General features: G+C 44.6%; 1 protein-coding gene across 3 annotated transcripts in view; it reads right to left on the bottom strand.

The window, feature by feature from the left end:
- The window catches only part of RNF123 (ring finger protein 123), a 106,616-nt gene extending 98,093 nt beyond the window's left edge, over positions 1–8,523 (bottom strand). For all 3 annotated transcript variants that reach the window (XR_006352751.1, XM_043962947.1, XM_043962960.1), the window contains exon 1: positions 8,388–8,523. The gene's annotated coding sequence lies outside the window, so the exon portion shown is untranslated. The remainder of the gene's footprint in view (positions 1–8,387) is intronic.
- Positions 8,524–17,656: the final 9,133 nt, after the last annotated feature.

Raw genomic sequence — 17,656 nt, 5'->3', positions numbered from 1 at the left:
ACACCTAATTGGGAGGAGTAATGTATTTAATCCTACAGGAAGGTAGGAGGGGAAGAGGATAAGGAGGGAAGGGTAAATGAAGGGAGGGTAGAGCAGGGGAGGGGGCAGTCAGTAGAAAAACACTTTTGAGGAAGAACAGAGCAAAATAAGATAGAAAATAGAGTAAATATCATTGGAAAGGAATAGGATGGAGGGAAATAGTTATGATGATTGAGTACAATGTCAAAACGTATGGTACTTGGGCAGCTAGGTGGCGCAGTTGATAAAGCACTGGCCCTGGATTCAGGAGGACCTGAGTTCAAATCCGACCTCAGACACTTGACACTAGCTGTGTGACCCCGGGCAAGTCATTTAACCCCAATTGCCCTGTAAAAAAAACAAAAAACAAAAAAACGTATGGTACCTACTCTGCTGGGCTATTGGGAAGAAAATTTTTTGTCAAGTTTAAGATACTATATAAAAGTTATGATGAACAGGATACTATCAGAAAAACCTGGAAAGACCCACATGAACTGAGGCAGAGAGAAATGTACTGTATACAAAATAACAGCAATAGTGTAAGATGATCTGCTGGGAAGCACGTGGTTATTTTCAGCAAGGCAATGGTCCAATATAACTCTGAAAAACTTATGAAAATTGCAATACACCTACAGAGAAAGAACTGATGGTATCTGAAAACAGACTGATACACATTTCTTTTTTTGACAATTCCTTAATCTGAAGTTTTGTTTTTATCTGTATTCTCTCACAACCTAGCTAATGTAGAGCTGTTTTCCATGACTACTCAAGTATAATTTATATTGAATTGCTTGAGTTCTGGGAGTGGGGGTGGGGGTGGGAAGGGAGGGAGGAAGAGATGTTGGAACACAAAGTTTTTTTAAAAATTGTTGTCAAAATTTGCTTTTACATGTAATTTGGAAAATAAAATTCTTAAAAAAAAAAAAAAAGATATGCCATTCTTGGGACCCCAGTAGGGAATGTAACATATATTTGTCAGCAAAAAGAGTAATTGAAAGACAAAAAATCAGGAAGGTCCTAGAACTCCTGTCAGAAATTCATCCATTTAGCCAACTAGAAGGGAAGAAATCAACGGGCATAAATAAGCAGGAAAGTCTTGGCAGAGACAAGAGAAGACTGCTACTAAGAATAGCCTAGATACTAATGTTTGCTACATTCCATTCTGAGCTTGGAAGAAATTATCAAGGAACTCATTTTCTGTTCCAAGTCACCTGAAAACTATCTTATTCTCACAGTTCACTCCCAGAGTATAGTATCTGCTTAGAGTAGCAAAGGAAAGTATAAATGCCAGGGGGCAGGGGTGCTGAGGGTCATAAAGAGTTAAGACTTGTTTTTTCCCCTACTACCTATTTTATATACCTATATACATGGAATTACATAAAAATTTCTCAGGCAAAAAGGAGTCATGAATAGAAAAAAGTTTAAAAAGCCCTGTTCTAGATAAGCTTGGCCAGAAACAGGAATTCCCCAGCACATCATAACCCGTTTATATCCCCAAGTTGTTTCTCCTACACTTATCTTGTCTCTTCAAACAGAATATAAGACTATCTTCAATTTCTATCTCCCCCAAGTGCACACTGTAGGTATTTGATAAATATTTGTTGACTCTAATCTGCTTGGGAAGTATGGGCAGTTGCAGCAGTGCTCAGCCTGCTATAAATTTCAGAATAACTGAGAATTCTCAAATTCCCAAATGCTAGAGGCAGCAAGGAAAAGGAGCTGGCATTGAAGGTCCTCCCAAACGTGGTCCTAATTTACTTTTCCAGTTTTCACCACTACCCTACACATCAATCCAAAACCACCATTTCTTAAGCCTCTCTTGTCCTATCCCCCTTCTAGACATTTGTACATACTACCTTCTAAACCTGGAGAGGTTCCCCACAAATCTCCTTCAAGGACCAGTTCAAGGGCTATCTCTTACATGCCATTTCCCCTGATTTCCTCAGCCAAGAAATAACCTCTCCCCCTCTTGAATCTGTTTGATCTCACCTATATACTAAATCATTATCCCTAATACTTTTTTTTTTGTGGTGCAATTGGAGTTAAGTGACTTGCCCAGGGTCACACAGCTAGTAAGTGTTAAGTGTCTGAGGCCGGATTTGAACTCACGTCCTCCTAAATCCAGGGCTGGTGCTCTATCCACTGCTCCACCTAGCTGCCCCTTACTAAATCATTATCAAGGCTAAGGACTCATTCACAATTTTATTGCTAAAGGGAACTCCCAGATGAGGAAATTCTCTCCCCCAATACAAGTCTTAAGAGTTTTAGAGAGTTGGCTGGGCTGCTGAAAGTTAAGTGATTTATCCATAGTCATGTAACCAGTATGTGTCAGAAGCACAATGTGAACTCAGGCACTATGCCATGCTGCCTCTCATGATCTAACTTGTATCATAGAAGGAAGCTGGGTGGCACAATGGATAGAATGCCTACTTGGACTCAAAAAGAGCCAAATTCAAAGCCTGCCTCAAACACTTAGTAATTATGTGACACTGGACAACAAATCACTTAATCTCTTAACCTCAGCTTCTTTATTCATAAAATGGGCATGACATGACAGCAGAAACTATCTCAAAGGTTACAATGATCAGATCAAATGACATAATACGTTATGTTCTTAGAAAACCTTAAAGTAAATGTTAGCTACTAAACCAGTTGAGAAAGCTGTCCAAAATATAATAATAATAAAAGAAAAAAAGAGAAAGCTGTCCAGACCATCCTCCTGCATCTGGTCTCCTCTTTAGGTTTTCATGACACTGCTCACTCTCTCCTCATCCTTTCTCCCTGTTCGATCTTTTGTCTCCTTTGCTGGATCTTCATCCAGGTGATCCCCAAGTATCTGCCTTGGGCCCTCTTCCTTTCTTCCTCTGTAGTATTTCACTGGGTGATCTCATCAACTCTAGTGGGTTAAATGAGCGACTTTATCCAGATGATTCCCAGATCTCTGTATCTCCATATCCCCAGTGTCTCTGCTGAGCTCTGGTCCCATATCACCAAATGCCTTTGGAATTTCTCAAACTCAACATTTCCATCACAGTACTCATTATCCTTCCCCCACAGCCCTCCCCTTCTTCCCAATTTTCCTCCTACCGGCAAAGGCACCACTATCCTCCCAGTCATGCAGGTTCACAACCTGTGTCATCCTCAACTCCTCATCACTCCCACATCCAATCAAGTCTTGTAGTTTCTTTCTTCAAAACATCTCTCATCTATATCCTCTTCACTCACACAGCCACCACCCTGATGCAGGCTTTTGTTATCTCACGCCAGGACTACTACAACAAGCAAACTTCTGGTTTCATACTTCATACTTCAAGTCTCTCCCCACCTCAGTCAAATGTCTACTCAGCTGCCAAAGCAATTCTCCTTAAAGCCCAGGTCTGACTATTTTACCCTTCCCTACTCAATAAACTCTGCTGGCTCCTTTTTGCCTGGAGAATCAATTATCAAGTACTCTGGTTAGCATTTAAAGCTGTAACCTTGTTCCTTCCTGCCTTTCTCATTTTCTTATACTTTACTCCCCTCCATGTACTGTATGATCCAGTTATACTCACCTCTTTGTACATGGCGATCTAACTCCCAACTTGGTGCCTTTTCACTGCCAGTCAACCCTCCATACCTAGAATTTCTTCCTCCTTCCTTTCCCTTCTGGGCTTTCCTGACCTTCAAAACTCAGCTCAAATCCTACCTTCTGTAACCACTTCCAGCCCTTCCCACAGCTACTTTCATTTACATTGTATATTTTGTTTGTACAAAGTTATTCACATGTCTTCTCTATGAGAATATGAACTCTTTGAGACTACAGATTGTTTTTCCCCCTTTCTTTGTATCCCCAATACTTAGCACGGTGCTTGACATATATAGTAAGCACTTAATAAAATCCTTTTTTGTGTGTGTGTGGTGCAATGGGGGTCACGTGACTTGCCCAGGGTCACACAGCTAGTATGTGTCAAGTATCTGAGGCCGGATTTGAACTCAGGTCCTCCTAAATCCAGGGCTGGTGTTTTATCCACTGCACCACCTAGCTGCCCCTGCACTTAATAAATTCTTATTGACCATCATTATAGTTTTTGTGTACATATCATATCACTACCCACATCCCACCCCCTGCCTTTTAGTATGGTATACTAAAATGGATGCTAGGGGGCAGCTAGGTGGGGCAGTGGATAAAGCACTGGCCTTGGATTCAGGAGTACCTAAGTTCAAATCTGGCCTCAGACACTTGACAGTTACTAGCTGTGTGACCCTGGGCAACTCACTTAATCCTCATTGCCCTCCAGAAAAAAAAATGGATGCTAAACTTGGAGTCAAAAGATTTGGGTTCAAATCCCACCTCCAATACATCCTAATTGTATGACTATGGACAAATGACTTAACCTCTGAGCTTGTTTTCTCATGTAAAATGGGGATAATAATACTATATGCAACTACCCACCTCAAAGGGTGGTTATAAGAAGAGTGCTTTGTAAACCTTCCAGTAGCAAAAAAATCTAAGTCATTCTTTTCATCCCCAGCACCTGGGATACTGGTGCTCAACAAATGCTCATGGCTGTTAAATTGAGAAAGGGAGGGAGAGTGAGATGTCAGGTCCTTCACGTCAGCAAGCTGTGGTTGACAAAATGAAGAAGGTGGTCCAGAACTCCAGCAGTGAGACAGAACCTCTGCACACACAAACACACCAAGCAAACCACTACCTTTTGCAGCCTTTCTACAGGATTCTAGAGCTGAAAGACTTCAAGGGTTATTCTGACCCACCCACTGCTCCAACCTCAGGTCACTCATTGTCATACTCCCACTATGGTAAGAACTAGGAATTAATTCTTCCTTATGCCTGTCTCAAATTTCTCCTGTTTTAATTAAATTGAAGAGTATTTCCTCTTGTGTGGTCCCCTCTGTTAGGGAGAACCACCCTAACCTTCCTTCTCCCATGTGCCATTCAGATATTTAAAGAAAGCAGAGTTTATTCTGGAGCATCTCTCCTAATAGCTCAAGCATCTTTGACCAGTCCTTTAAGGCCACTTCCTTTCTGGACCTTCTCCAGAGGATCTTCAACTACAACACCAACACCTAGATTCCCCCCACCTTTTTTTTGCAAGGCAATTGGAGTTAAGTGACTTGCCCAGGGTAACACAGCTAGTAAATGTCAAGTGTCTTGAGGCCCAATTTGAACTCAGGTCCTCCTGACTCCAGGGCCAGTGCTCTACCCGCTGCAACACCTGGCTGCCCCTTGACTCCCTTTTCAGATCTAATACTGAGAAAACTTTCACTCCCTTGCAGGTGGAGAATTTTTTGGACCAGAGATTTCAGAATCCAGTGGACTCTGCACAATTTTTCCAAGTAATTTATTATTATAAACTTAATAACCACCAAAAAATAATATTCCAAGTAATCAATGAAAAAAATTAAATCATATAAAACCTTAAACTTAAAAGACTACATAGAAACCATCTGGTTTTAAAAAGTATAACACATTAATTTTAACCAAATAAAAATAATAAAATATTGTCTCTTCACAATCTCTTCTCTGTGTACATGCTTTGCTTTGTTTTGTTTTTGTTGTTGTTTTTTTTTGTACATGCTTGTTAATAGATGTCCTGACCCTACCCAATTGATACCAGGATGATTTCCTAAGAGTTTCACTGTGTCAATTTTACAGCCTCCCCACCTACTACCCAACCACCACCCTGGGAGTTCCAGGCACAACAAATTGGAAAAAATACTTGTGTTGGTAGAGTTTAACTTAAGGAAGCCTGGGCAGTGTTAAGTAAATTTAGGCCCTAGATTTTTCTCTCCAGTATTAGGTGTGTCTTAAACATTACATGTGATGGCTTGGGGCAAAAGATGAACTCCACCCTAAGCAAGAGGTATTTATGTATTCATGGGATGGAGAATGAATGGTGCCATGGCCTAAAAAGCACTGGAGGTGTGTGTCAACACAGCAGGAATTAGAAAATCAGCACAGAGTATCACTATTAATCCCTTGGGATTAATCCTTTGCCCTGGGACCTTCTCAAAGCTCATAGAGTGCCTATTACCAATCCTCATTCCCCAGAAGACAATGTTGGGATCAGAGAAGAAGGAAGATGAGTCACACAGGAGGAAAATAACTAGCCCTGGAAGAACCCAGCTGCTCAACCAAGGCCTCCACCTCATGCCTTAGTTTTTATGTGGATTTATCATTGTCCATGCTTATTAACCAAACAAGTCAGGAAGCTTAGGACACACCAGACACTCTGATCCCAAAACTAAGGCTTGACCAGACCTTCAAAAGACTGAACCTGCTGGAATAGAGTTTCAGGATGGCACTGAGGACAACAGAGTTGGAATATCAGGATTAGGATGCTTGGGAGGTAGCTTCCAAAGAGTGAGCAGAGAAAGAAGAATCAAGGAATAGAGAAGAACCCAAGGTCTGAAGAAAACAAAGGCAGGATTCCAGGAAAGATTGTAGAAAAGTTTGGGGCATATAGATACGATGTAAGCCAGATGTATCAAGCCCTTGGGCAACACTCCTGAGTGTCAGTGGAACTAGATAAAAATGTAATTGCATATTTAGCAAAACAAAAATGCAATAAAACATAATACATTTTAAAACTAAGTTAATATGCAGCCTGCAGAGATCCTCAAGTGTAGATTACCAATGCCAGTTTCTATTTGAGTTTTACACTACTGATATAGGCAATGAGAGATCATTTGGGAAAAAGAAACCACACTGAAGAAGGGACTGCAAGGGATTAGAGTAATTTGGGCAGCTGTCTGGCCTGGAATCAGGAAAACTTTGAGTTCAAATTTGACTTTAGACACGTGTTAGCTGGGTGATCCTGGGCAAGTCACTTAACCCTGTTTGCCTCAGTTTCCTCATCCGTAAAATAAGCTAGAAAAGGAAATGGCAAACCACTCCAGTATCTTTGCCCAGAAAACCCCCAAATGAGGTCACGAAGAGTCAGAAATGACTGAACAACAAAGAGAATATTTGGGAGAGGGTACATAAAATGAGTAAGGGAGTTTAAAGAAAGTGAAGAGGCACAAAGCTGTCACAGTGAGGGGTTGGGACAGATAGAAATGGTTTGGGGGTATTACAATGATAAGTACAGGGCTTTGGGGACAAAGTGGTCACAGTGAGGTGAATGGAAGAGGAATGATGAGGACTGTGGGGGTGACTCAGACCCCACTCTACAGATGAGGGGGTCGCCCCCACAGCCCTCATCATCCCTCTCTCTCTCTCTCTCTCTCTCTCTCACACTCACACACACACACACACACACACTTCGCCTGAGAGAGATAAGACCCCTGGAGAGGATAGTGAAAGTTGGGGGAATCATGAGAACAGCAGGGGTATGGGATGGGGGTGGGGAAGAGATGGTGAGACCTTTCAGGGGCTATAACAATCGAGTCACAGTAACGGCTGGGGAGGAAGATGATGAAGGTTGTGAGGGTTATTGTGAAAGGCGACAGGTCTCCGTTCAGACTAGAAGGGGATTCGAAGTCACCCTGGGAGGGGGAAGGGTCATAGTGAGTGACCTGCGGGGAGATTCGTCATAACAGCAACAGCTCAGGGGTCGCAGTGGGGATGGTGAGGATAGAGGATGAGGAAGATGGCGAGGGGCTGCAGTGAGGTTGAGAAAGGAATGTGAGAAGGGCGCCTTGTTGGTGTGTGGGTGTGAGGTGAGGGCTGTGGAGCTCAGAGGAGGAGGGTGAAACAAGGGGGTGTCCCTGGCGGTGGGGGGTGGCAGGGCGTGAGGGTCACGGAAGAGCTCCGGGGAGTGAGCACGGTGACGGCTGCGAAGGTGCTAGGGAGGCTGGGAGGGGCGGAGGGTCACAGCGGGGAGGGGGGTGTCACCTGAAGGGCCTGGGCACCCAGGTGAGGGAGCGCTCAAAGCCGGAGGTGTCCAGTACGAAGGGAGGAGGGATGGTGAGCTCCGGGACGGGTGGGGGGGAAGGAGGGGCAAAGTTACAGAGATGGGCAGCGGTGAGGTTCCCAGAGAGGAGGGCGGGGTGACAAGAGAGGGACTGTAGCTGGGTGGGGGGGAAGGCTGGGGTGAGAGGTCACCGCGAGAACACAGCACGAGTGATGGGGGGAAGTCACGGAGGGAGAGGTCAGTGAAGGAGACCCAGGGCAGGGAAGTCCGGCCCAAGGGACGCTGAGAGCGGAGAGGGGAGGGCCGCCCCCCCCCAAGGGGATAAAAGCAAGGAGGGGAGAGGGACACGAAGAGGGGGACATCCCGAGGGGAGGAGAGGAAGGGGTCGACACCGCCCCCTCGTGCCCCGGCAGACGGACGACGGCAGCCAGGCCTGCCTCGGGAGCCCGCAGACCCCGCCTCCCCGGCTCCGGGGCCTCCCCGGGTCCCCGCGCCCGTCCCGGCCGCCACACTCACCCTTCGCCTCCGCGCCTCACATAACATCCGCCCGGCCGCTACGGCTACGGCTCCCGGCTCAGGCCAAACCGCCGCCACAAGCGAAGCAAGCGTTAAGCCGCGCGCTCCCGGAGCCACGCCTTCCATCTCTCCTCTACCTCCCGCCACGCCCTCCTCCTCCTGGCCCCCTCTCTTCCCCCGCCCTCCGCTCTGTAGACCACGCCCCCCTCCGGTCCCCACTTCCTGTGTCTGATCCTAGTCAGAAGCCACGCCCCCCCTACTCCCTTGTTCTGGAGGCCAAATCTCTATTCCGCCCTCTCTTCTCCCGCCCTCTTCTCCCCAATCCCCGCCTCCGCCCCGCCTATTCCCACCCCCTTCCCCGGCTTCCCACTTTAGAACGGAGCTCGCGCTATACCGGGCACCTTTCGCTTCCCGGAAAGAGGCTGAGCCTCACAACCCGAAGACCTGGGTTAGATGCGGGTTTGCTTCAGGTTTAGCCGTCAGTCAAAGAAATATTAAGTGCCTACTATGTGCAGGTGTACCATGCCAAGCGCTGGGGAATACTAAGAACGACAAAAGACAGTTCCTAATCTCAAGGAGCTCGGTCTACATGCAAACAACTATGTACAACAAGGTATATACAGAATAAATAAATTGGAGATAATTAATAGTGCATTGGTGGTGGTTCTCCTCTTACCCTACGCCGCCTCCGTCGTCTTTGCTGGATTCCATTCTAGGTCACCGCCCTCTAGCCATCAGTGTCCCGCAGTGTTCTGCCCTGGGCCGTCTTCTCTTCTCTCTCTATAACAAAGCTTCTTAAACTGTGGTCGAAACCCTATATGGGGTTTGTGTAACTGGATGTGGGGGTCGCAAAAAAACAAACTTGGCAACTGTAAAAGGTTATGTATATGATCCAACCATTCTGGAGAGCAATTTGGAATTATGCCCAAAGGGCGATAAAGCTGTGCATACCCTTTGACCCAGCAATACCACTTTTAGGTCTTTTTCCCAAAGAAATCATGGAAAGGGGAAAGGGACCCACATGTACAAAAATATTTATAGCTGCGCTTTACGTGGTAGCAAGGAATTGGAAGGTGAGGGGGTGCCCATCAATTGGTGAATGGCTGGACAAGTTGTGGTATATGAATACAATGGAATACTATTGTGCTGTAAGAAATGATGAGCAGGAGGAATTCAGAGAAACCTGGAGGGTCTTACATGAGCTGATGATGAGTGAGATGAGCAGAACCAGAAGAACATTGACAACATTGAGTGTTGATCTACTGTGATGGACTATATTCTTCTCACCAATGCAATGGTACAGAAGAGTTCCGGGGAATTCATGATAGAAGAGGATCTCCAAATCCAAGAAAAAAAAAAAGAACTGTGGAGTATAGATGCTGAATGAACCATACTATTTCTTTTGGTTTTGGTGCTGTTGTTTTTTTTTTTCTATTTTGAGGTTTTTCATCATTGCTCTGATTTTTTCTTTTATAACAGGACTAATGCAGAAATAAGATTAATGTTATTATGTGTATATATATGTGTGTGTGTATATCTATATCTATATGTATATAGATATATAGATATAACCTATATCAGATTACCTGCTGTCTAGGGGAGGGGGGAGGGAGGGGAGGGAGAGAGAAAAATCTGAAATTGTAAAGCTTGTATAAACAAAAGTTGAGAACTATCTTTACATGTAACGGAAAAAATAAAATACCTTATATGTAAAATAAAAAATAAAAAGTTTATGTATAGGGGCAGCTAGATGGTGCAGTGGATAGAGCACTGGCCCTGGATTCAGGAGTACCTGAGTTCAAATTCAACTCAGACACTTAACACTTACTAGCTGTGTGATCCTGGGCAAGTCACTCAACCCCAATTGCCTCACCAAAAAAAAAAAAAAAAAGGTTATGTATACCTATTTTATATACCTATATAACAGGGATCGTGTAAAAATTTCTCCGGCATGGGCAGCTTGGTGGCGCAGTGGGTAAAGCACCGGCCCTGGATTCAGGAGTACCTGAGTTCAAATCCCGCCTCAGACACTTGACACTTACTGGCTGTGTGACTCTGGGCAAGTCACTTAACCCCCATTGCCCCACCAAAAAAAAAAAAAAAAGAAAGAAAGAAAATTTCTCAGGCAAACTGGGATCAGGAGTGAGCCCTGCTCTTTACTACTTCACTTGGTGATCTCATTAGCTTCCCTGGATTTAATGACTATATCTATCTGTACTGATGATTCTCAAATCTACCTTTCCTGCCCCAGCCTCCCTGCTGACCTCTAATCTCACATCTCCAACTGCCTTTCAGAATCCTTACTGGATGTCTAGAAGACATCTGAAACTCAACATATATATCCAGAATTGAACTCATCTTTCCCCTAACCCTCCCCTCTCCTACCTTCCCTATTACTGAAGAGGGCAACCCCATGTTCCCAGTCCCTCAGGCTCCCAGTCCAGTTGTCATGCATGTGGGGCCCCACACTCTCTGACGCTGCCCCCATGCCTTCATCATCTCATACTGGGAGCATTACAATAGCCTGCTGGTGAGTCTGTCTGCCTCCAGTCTCTCCTCACTCTAATCCATCCTTCAGCCACTAAAGTGATTTTCTTACCCCAATTCAGATAGTTTTCTGGGATTTAGGCTCTTTACCCAGCACCAGGAGAAAATAAGACAAAAGAATATATTATCTTGGGATCTTCTGATGGCTTTTGCTGGTTGGTTGCCTAGATGAACAGGGTGGCTCATAACTCTGCACGTCCCACAGCTCTTGTCAAGAAGATGCATTCTGTCTAATCTGAACAGATGGTAACAGAGAGAAACAGCTGATCCCCGAAGAGGTTAAATTGCCAAAATGAGATACCCAGACAATAAGATGAACTGCTTTCCAATCGTTTGTTCCCAATGTCCTGTTGCTGCTCATTTCTTTCTATATCTCAGCTGTGAATTTCATTTCTTCTACACACAAGGTAATACAGCTGGAGGATGTTACACATCCATGTTGACTGAATACCTCACAAATTCATGCTATCCAACTTCGACTGGACCCTCATTGAAGCAAGGCAGACCTTTTGTCCCCCCTTCATTTATTCCCTATCTCACTCCCCACAAAAACTGTGGCAAACCTTCCTTTCCCTCCTCAAGCTTCCCACATTTATCCTCCATGCTATCACGCCAGCTGAGGATATTGGCTTTTATTGAGAAAACTGGGACCATTAGATGAGAACTCATTCCTTTCTCTTCATCTCAATGATAATAGCTAGCATTTACATAGTGCTTTAAGGTTTGGCAAATCACTTTACATAAATGATCACATTTGATCCTCACAACAACCCCTTGGGGTAGGTGCTATTTTTTTGTTTTTGTTTTGGTTTTTGCAGAGCAAAGGGGGGGGTGGGGTTAAGTGACTTGCCCAGGGTCACACAACTAGTAAGTGTCAAGTGTCTGAGGCTGGATTTGAACTCGGGTCCTCCTGAATCCAGGGCCGGTGCTCTATCCACTGCGCCACCTAGCTGCCCTGGTAGGTGTATTTTTAATCCTTTTTTTTTTTTTTTACCCAGGAGGAAAATACTATGGGAGTATTATGGGCCCCAGTTGCCCCAGAAGTTTTCTGGGGAGGTCAAGGAATTTTTTCCTTGAAACCCCAAGAGTTTTCCCTTGAGATCAAGGAACCTTCTCCTAGAGCTCAACCAAAGGACAGACACACCCAAAAGAGATAAGTAGCACCCTATCAAACTGCTCTAGCCCAAGGACCACCACCCTGCATTCCAGTCCTCTTCAACCCCTCAATGAGGTGTGACTGCACCAGGAGGGGACAAAGAAACCGCCCACCGGCAGACTGCTTCCTACCCACCAGGATGGAGTTAATGCCCATCACCAGATTGCCCACCTATCATCAAACTACCCCAACCCACTGTCAGACTACTTCCAACCCATCACCCAATAAGGGGCATTTTACCCATGCCATCTTAGCCCTGTTCTTTTATTCTGAAATAAGATTTGCTCGAGAGTGTAATTCTTTACAGAGGAATCCTAAGGACCCAGGTGCTTTCCCCCCATATCAAAAATGAGGCACATGGGGCAGCTAGATGGCACAGTGGTTAAAGCACCGGCCCTGGATTCAGGAGTTCCTGAGTTCAAATCCGGCCTCAGACACTTGACACTTACTAGCTGTGTGACCCTGGGCAAGTCACTTAACCCCAATTGCCTCACAAACAAAACAAAACAAAACAAAAAAAGTGAGGAACAGAAAGATAGATGGTGACTTGCCTGGGGTCTCACAACTTGCAAGTGAATGAAGCAGGACTCCAACTCAGGTCTATTTCCAAGTCCAGAACTCTCTCCAGTAGATCACCTCTCTACTGTACTTTTCCACTCTCTTTCCTTTCCCTAAGCCTCTGAAAAAGATGTGGCCCTTCTCCTTTACCAAGGCTAACTCTTTTATGTGCCCCCTTAATCTTATCTCCTCCTATCATCTCCAGAAAATTTCATCCTTAATCATTCCCTCTTCTCTTGCATCTTCAATTTCTATGTATCGATTTGTTCCCTGCTTCCTTCAAGTATGTATAGTTTCTCCAGTGCTTCAAAAACAGCAGTGCGTATCATTCCCTCAAGCTACTATATCCCCCCCCCCTTTTTTTTTTTGGTGAGGCAATTGGGGTTAAGTGACTTGCCCAGGGTCACACAGCTAGTAAGTGTCAAGTGTCTGAGGCCGGATTTGAACTCAGGCACTCCTGAATCCAGGGCCGGTGCTTTATTCACTGTGCCACCTAGCCGCCCCCGACAACCAAACTCTTGAACAAAAAATTGTCTACTTTCACTATGTCCATCTTTGTCACTCTTCAACCCTTTACTGTCTGGTTTCCAACTTCATCACTCAACTGAAACTGCTCTCCCAAGTTACCAGTTGTCACGGGGAAATGGATGGTTATGGGGGTCCTTAGGTATTCTCTTTAAAGAATTACACCCTCTCACACACAAATCCAATTAGAATAAAATCATATTTTATTTAAGTGCTAGAGAAAGAAAACCTTGAGAGGAATCTTGAGGGGTGATAGTTCCAGAAACATGGTTCTCTGAGATACCAATCTCCTCACACAGGAGAAAGGCAAAAGCTTTTATAGAGGATGGATGGTGGAGGGATAGATGGGGTGATCCTCTGACTCCTAAAGGGCTTATTTCTCTTGTTTCTCAAGGTGTGTCTGTCATTCAGTTTAGCTGACCAGTTTAAACTTTAATCCTAACCCCATAATACCAATGATCTCTTAATTGCCAGATCTGATGGTCTTTTCTCAGTTTCCATCCTTTTTGTTTTGTTTTGTTTTATTTTGGGTTTTTTTTTTGCAGGGCAATGAGGGTTAAGTGACTTGCCCAGGGTCACACAGCTACTAAGTATCAAGTGTCTGAGCCAAATTTGAACTCAGGTCCTCCTGACTCCAGGGCCAGTATTCCACTACGCCACCTAGCTGCCCCCTCCATCCTTTTTTTAAAAATTTTTTATTTTTGTGGGGCAATGAGGGTTAAGTGACTTGCCCAGAGTCACACAGCTGGTAATTTTATGTGTCTGAGGCTGGATTTGAACTCAGGTCCTCCTGAATCCAGGGCTGGTGCTTTATCCACTGCGCCACCTAGCTGTCCCGGTTTCCATCCTTTTCAACCAATTTGCCACATTAGACACTGTTGACCACCCTTCTCTCCTGGATGATCTCTAACATCTAGATTTTCATGCTGTGATGTTCAAAATCTATATTGTGTGATCACCTTAAATTAGAAGCTTTAGCACCAGTCTTTGGGCATTAAACATTTATTAAAGCATACAGGTATTAACATGGAGTTCAGAAAGTTAAGAAAAGGTCTATCTAGCCTAGAGTTCCAGCCTGGTTGGGTTCTTCCTCAAGTCCTCCTCCACGAGCCTGCTTTAATCAGGAACTCTCCAGCAAGCTGATTGTGGAAGCTTTTTATAGGTCTGGAACAGAGGCGGTCCTTGCACACTGCTTCAAGCTGATTGGTTGGCATCGTCCAAATCCATTGGTTTTGAAGGTGTTCTCAAATTGAGTTCACAGTCTAGCTTCTGAGAACAATAGCTTCTTAAGGGCTAGCCAGGTGTGATTACAATCCAGTTAACTTGAAGTAGGCTAATCAGCAGTCAATCACTCTCACTTGATTCAATCAGTCTAGATTAATCTCCAGGTGGGTCTTTGAGTATCTGCTAAATACCATTATTTCATCACAATGCCATTGTTCTCTCCTGGTTTTCTTCCTACCTGTCTGACCTCAATCTCCTTCAATAGTTCATCATCCATATCATGCTTCTTGGGTGATCTCTAAGGCTCTTAGATGGCACAGTGGATAGAGCATGGGCTCTGGAGTCAGGAGGACCTGAGTTCAAATCCAGTCTCAGACATTTATTCTCTGTGTGACCCTGGGGAAGTCACTTAACCCCAATTGCCTCAAACATCTGAGACCATCTCCAGTAGTCCTGATAAATATCTCAACACTGGACCCAGATGGCTCTGGAGGAGAGAGTGAGGCTGGTGACTTTGCACAGTCCTGCATCATTTAAATCCAATTCACTGCAAGTCATGACATCACCTCCCAATGTCATAGTCCTCTTTGAGAATGAAAGACAAACAACAAGGTTCTATCTTGGGTTTTTCTCTCTATGGTCTCTCATGATAACCTCATACATTCCCAAACATTTGACTATCAGATGGCTTATAGATACACACATATATGCATATATAAATATGTACTTATATTGAACACACACAAGGTGTCCCAAAAGACTTAGTGCACTCCATCTCTTTTCTGTGCCCTTGCACTGGCTGGCCCACCTTCCTAGAATGCCCTTTCTCCTTATCTTAGCTTGCTCATCTCTCTCTCTCTCTCTCTCTTTTTTTTTTTTTTTGCAGGGCAATGGGGGTTAAGTGACTTGCCCAGGGTCACACAGCTAGTAAGTGTCAAGTGTCCAAGGCTGGATTTGAACTCAGGAACTCCTGAATCTAGGGCCGGTGCTTTATCCACTGCGCCACCTAGCTACCCGCTAGTCTCTTTTTAAGACATAGCTCAGGGGCTCTTAGGAGGTTTCCTAGAGCACTGAGGGCCAGAGATCAGGTCTGGACTAGCAGCTCCATTTACAGAAGTATAGAATGTTAGAATCAAGTCATTGTGTAACAGACCTAAAAGTGATCTCAGAGGCCATATACACCAATATGCTCATTCTACAAATGAGGAAACAATCCTAGGGGAGGAGGGGGATGGGATAGGGATGGAGAGGGTGGGGGGGTGATTGGCCCAAGGGCACACAGATTAAAAGTAGTAAATCCAGGTTTTCTGACTCAAAATTCAGGGAACTTCCCATTACATCAATATACTTCTTCCACTTCCTGCCTCCTTCATCCTCTCCCCCACCCCCAAATGTGTCTCTTTCTATTCATTTCTCATCACATTTTGTGCTCTCTCTCATGCTAAAGCTATTTACATTCTAATGTCTATTAGATCATAAGCTCCTTAAAAGCAGGGTCTGTATTTCATCTGTCTTTGTATCTCCCACCCTTCCCCTGTCCCCACCCAGGCTAGGAGCTTAATAAATGTTTGTTCAAATGAATCACACTGAATAGAATTCAAATGAGTGCAGGGAGGACACAGTTACTTACCACACATTGAGTTCTGATTTGTCCAGAGTCTGAGCATGTCGCCTGTGTATGAGGGAAGAGGGCCCTTTGTTCCTCAGGGGGACCAGCCCTACCCACCATCTGGCAGCTGATAAAACCGCAGAAATAGTCTGATGATAGATGCCCCTGAGCCCCACAGTTAGCTGCCACAGCAAAGGCAGGAGGGACACCCAGTAGGCAAGACAAGGAGCATTTATAAAATACCCACTGTGTGCCAGGCACTTTGCTAAATGCTGAGGATATAAAGAAGGGCAAAAGTTGGATCCCTGCCTTCAAGAAGCTGACAGTTGGGGCAGCTAGGTGGCGCAGTGGATAGAGCACCGGTCCTGGAGTCAGGAGGACCTGAGTTCAAATCCGGCCTCAGACACTTAACACTAGCTGTGTGACCCTAGGCAAGTCACCTAACCCCAAATGCCTCACCAAAAAATAAATAAATAAAGATTTAAAAATAAATAAATAAATAAATAAAATAAAGAAGCTGACAGTCTAATGGGGGAGACTAGATAGGTATAAGACCTATAGAGAGCAGCTGGAAGAATAGCTTTCAAGGTTCTTCAGGCTCTTAATTCTGTTTTCTCTTATGTTCCCATTTTTCCTACAAGGTAAGAAGGTTCACTCAACTGCAATTTTCTGAACAAGAGGAGGAAATTAAATCCAGAGACACTCAGTGACTTGTATAAGGTCACTGGGACTCAGCCAGTGGCTGAGTCTGGTCCAGGACTCAGAACTCCAGACTCCCCAGTTCTATGGGACTCTTTTAGGCTGTATCTCCTAGGGGGAAGAGTTGAAGAGGCTGGAGATGTTTACCTTGGAAAAGAGAAGACTTGGGGGAGTTAGGGATGGGGGAAGACATGACAACTGCTTTCAAGTATTTGTAGGGCTTTTAAGTTAAAGATGAATCATGATCATTGATTTAGATCTGGAAGGGCCCTTTGAGAATCTAGACCCACTCTCTTATTTTACAGATAAGGGAACAGGCCCTGAGAGGTTCGGTGACTTGCCCAAAGCCACACAGCTAGTAAGTGGCAGATCAAGGATTTGTAGCCAAAACCCTCTGACTCCAAATGTAGCATACTTTCCACCCTCCATGTTGTTTCTCATTTGTTGTGTTGATCCTAGGTGAGGAATGGGGTAGAAGTTGTAGGGAGACAGAATTGAAACTATCAATAGATAGTGAGTTCTAGGGCCGCTAGGTGGCGCAGTGGATAGAGTGCTGAGTCCAGAGTCAGGAAGGCCCGAGTTCAAATGTGACCTCAGACATTTGCTACCTGTGTGACACTGGACATGTCGCTTAACCCTGTTTGCCTCAGTTTCCTTATCTATAAAATGAACTGGAGAAGAAAATGGCAAACCTCTGCAGTATCTTTGCCAAGAAAACCCCTAATGGTGTCACAAAGAGTCGGACACGCCTGAAAGGACTGAGCAACAAGCAAAGTAAATAAGGGGAAAATCAATTAGTAATCATTCTTTGTTCCCATTCTTACACTAGTGGGAACCGAAACACTCGCTAGACAAGTCACACTCCTAGTACTGACTCACAGAAAAGCTTCACTATCATCCCATGATCCTATTTCTCAGCAAACCTGACATTGCCATCTGCTAGAGATGTCA

This window comes from Dromiciops gliroides, chromosome 1, assembly GCF_019393635.1.
Source record: "Dromiciops gliroides isolate mDroGli1 chromosome 1, mDroGli1.pri, whole genome shotgun sequence".
NCBI lineage: Eukaryota > Metazoa > Chordata > Mammalia > Microbiotheria > Microbiotheriidae > Dromiciops > Dromiciops gliroides.
This window is presented reverse-complemented; position numbering and strand designations above follow the sequence as displayed.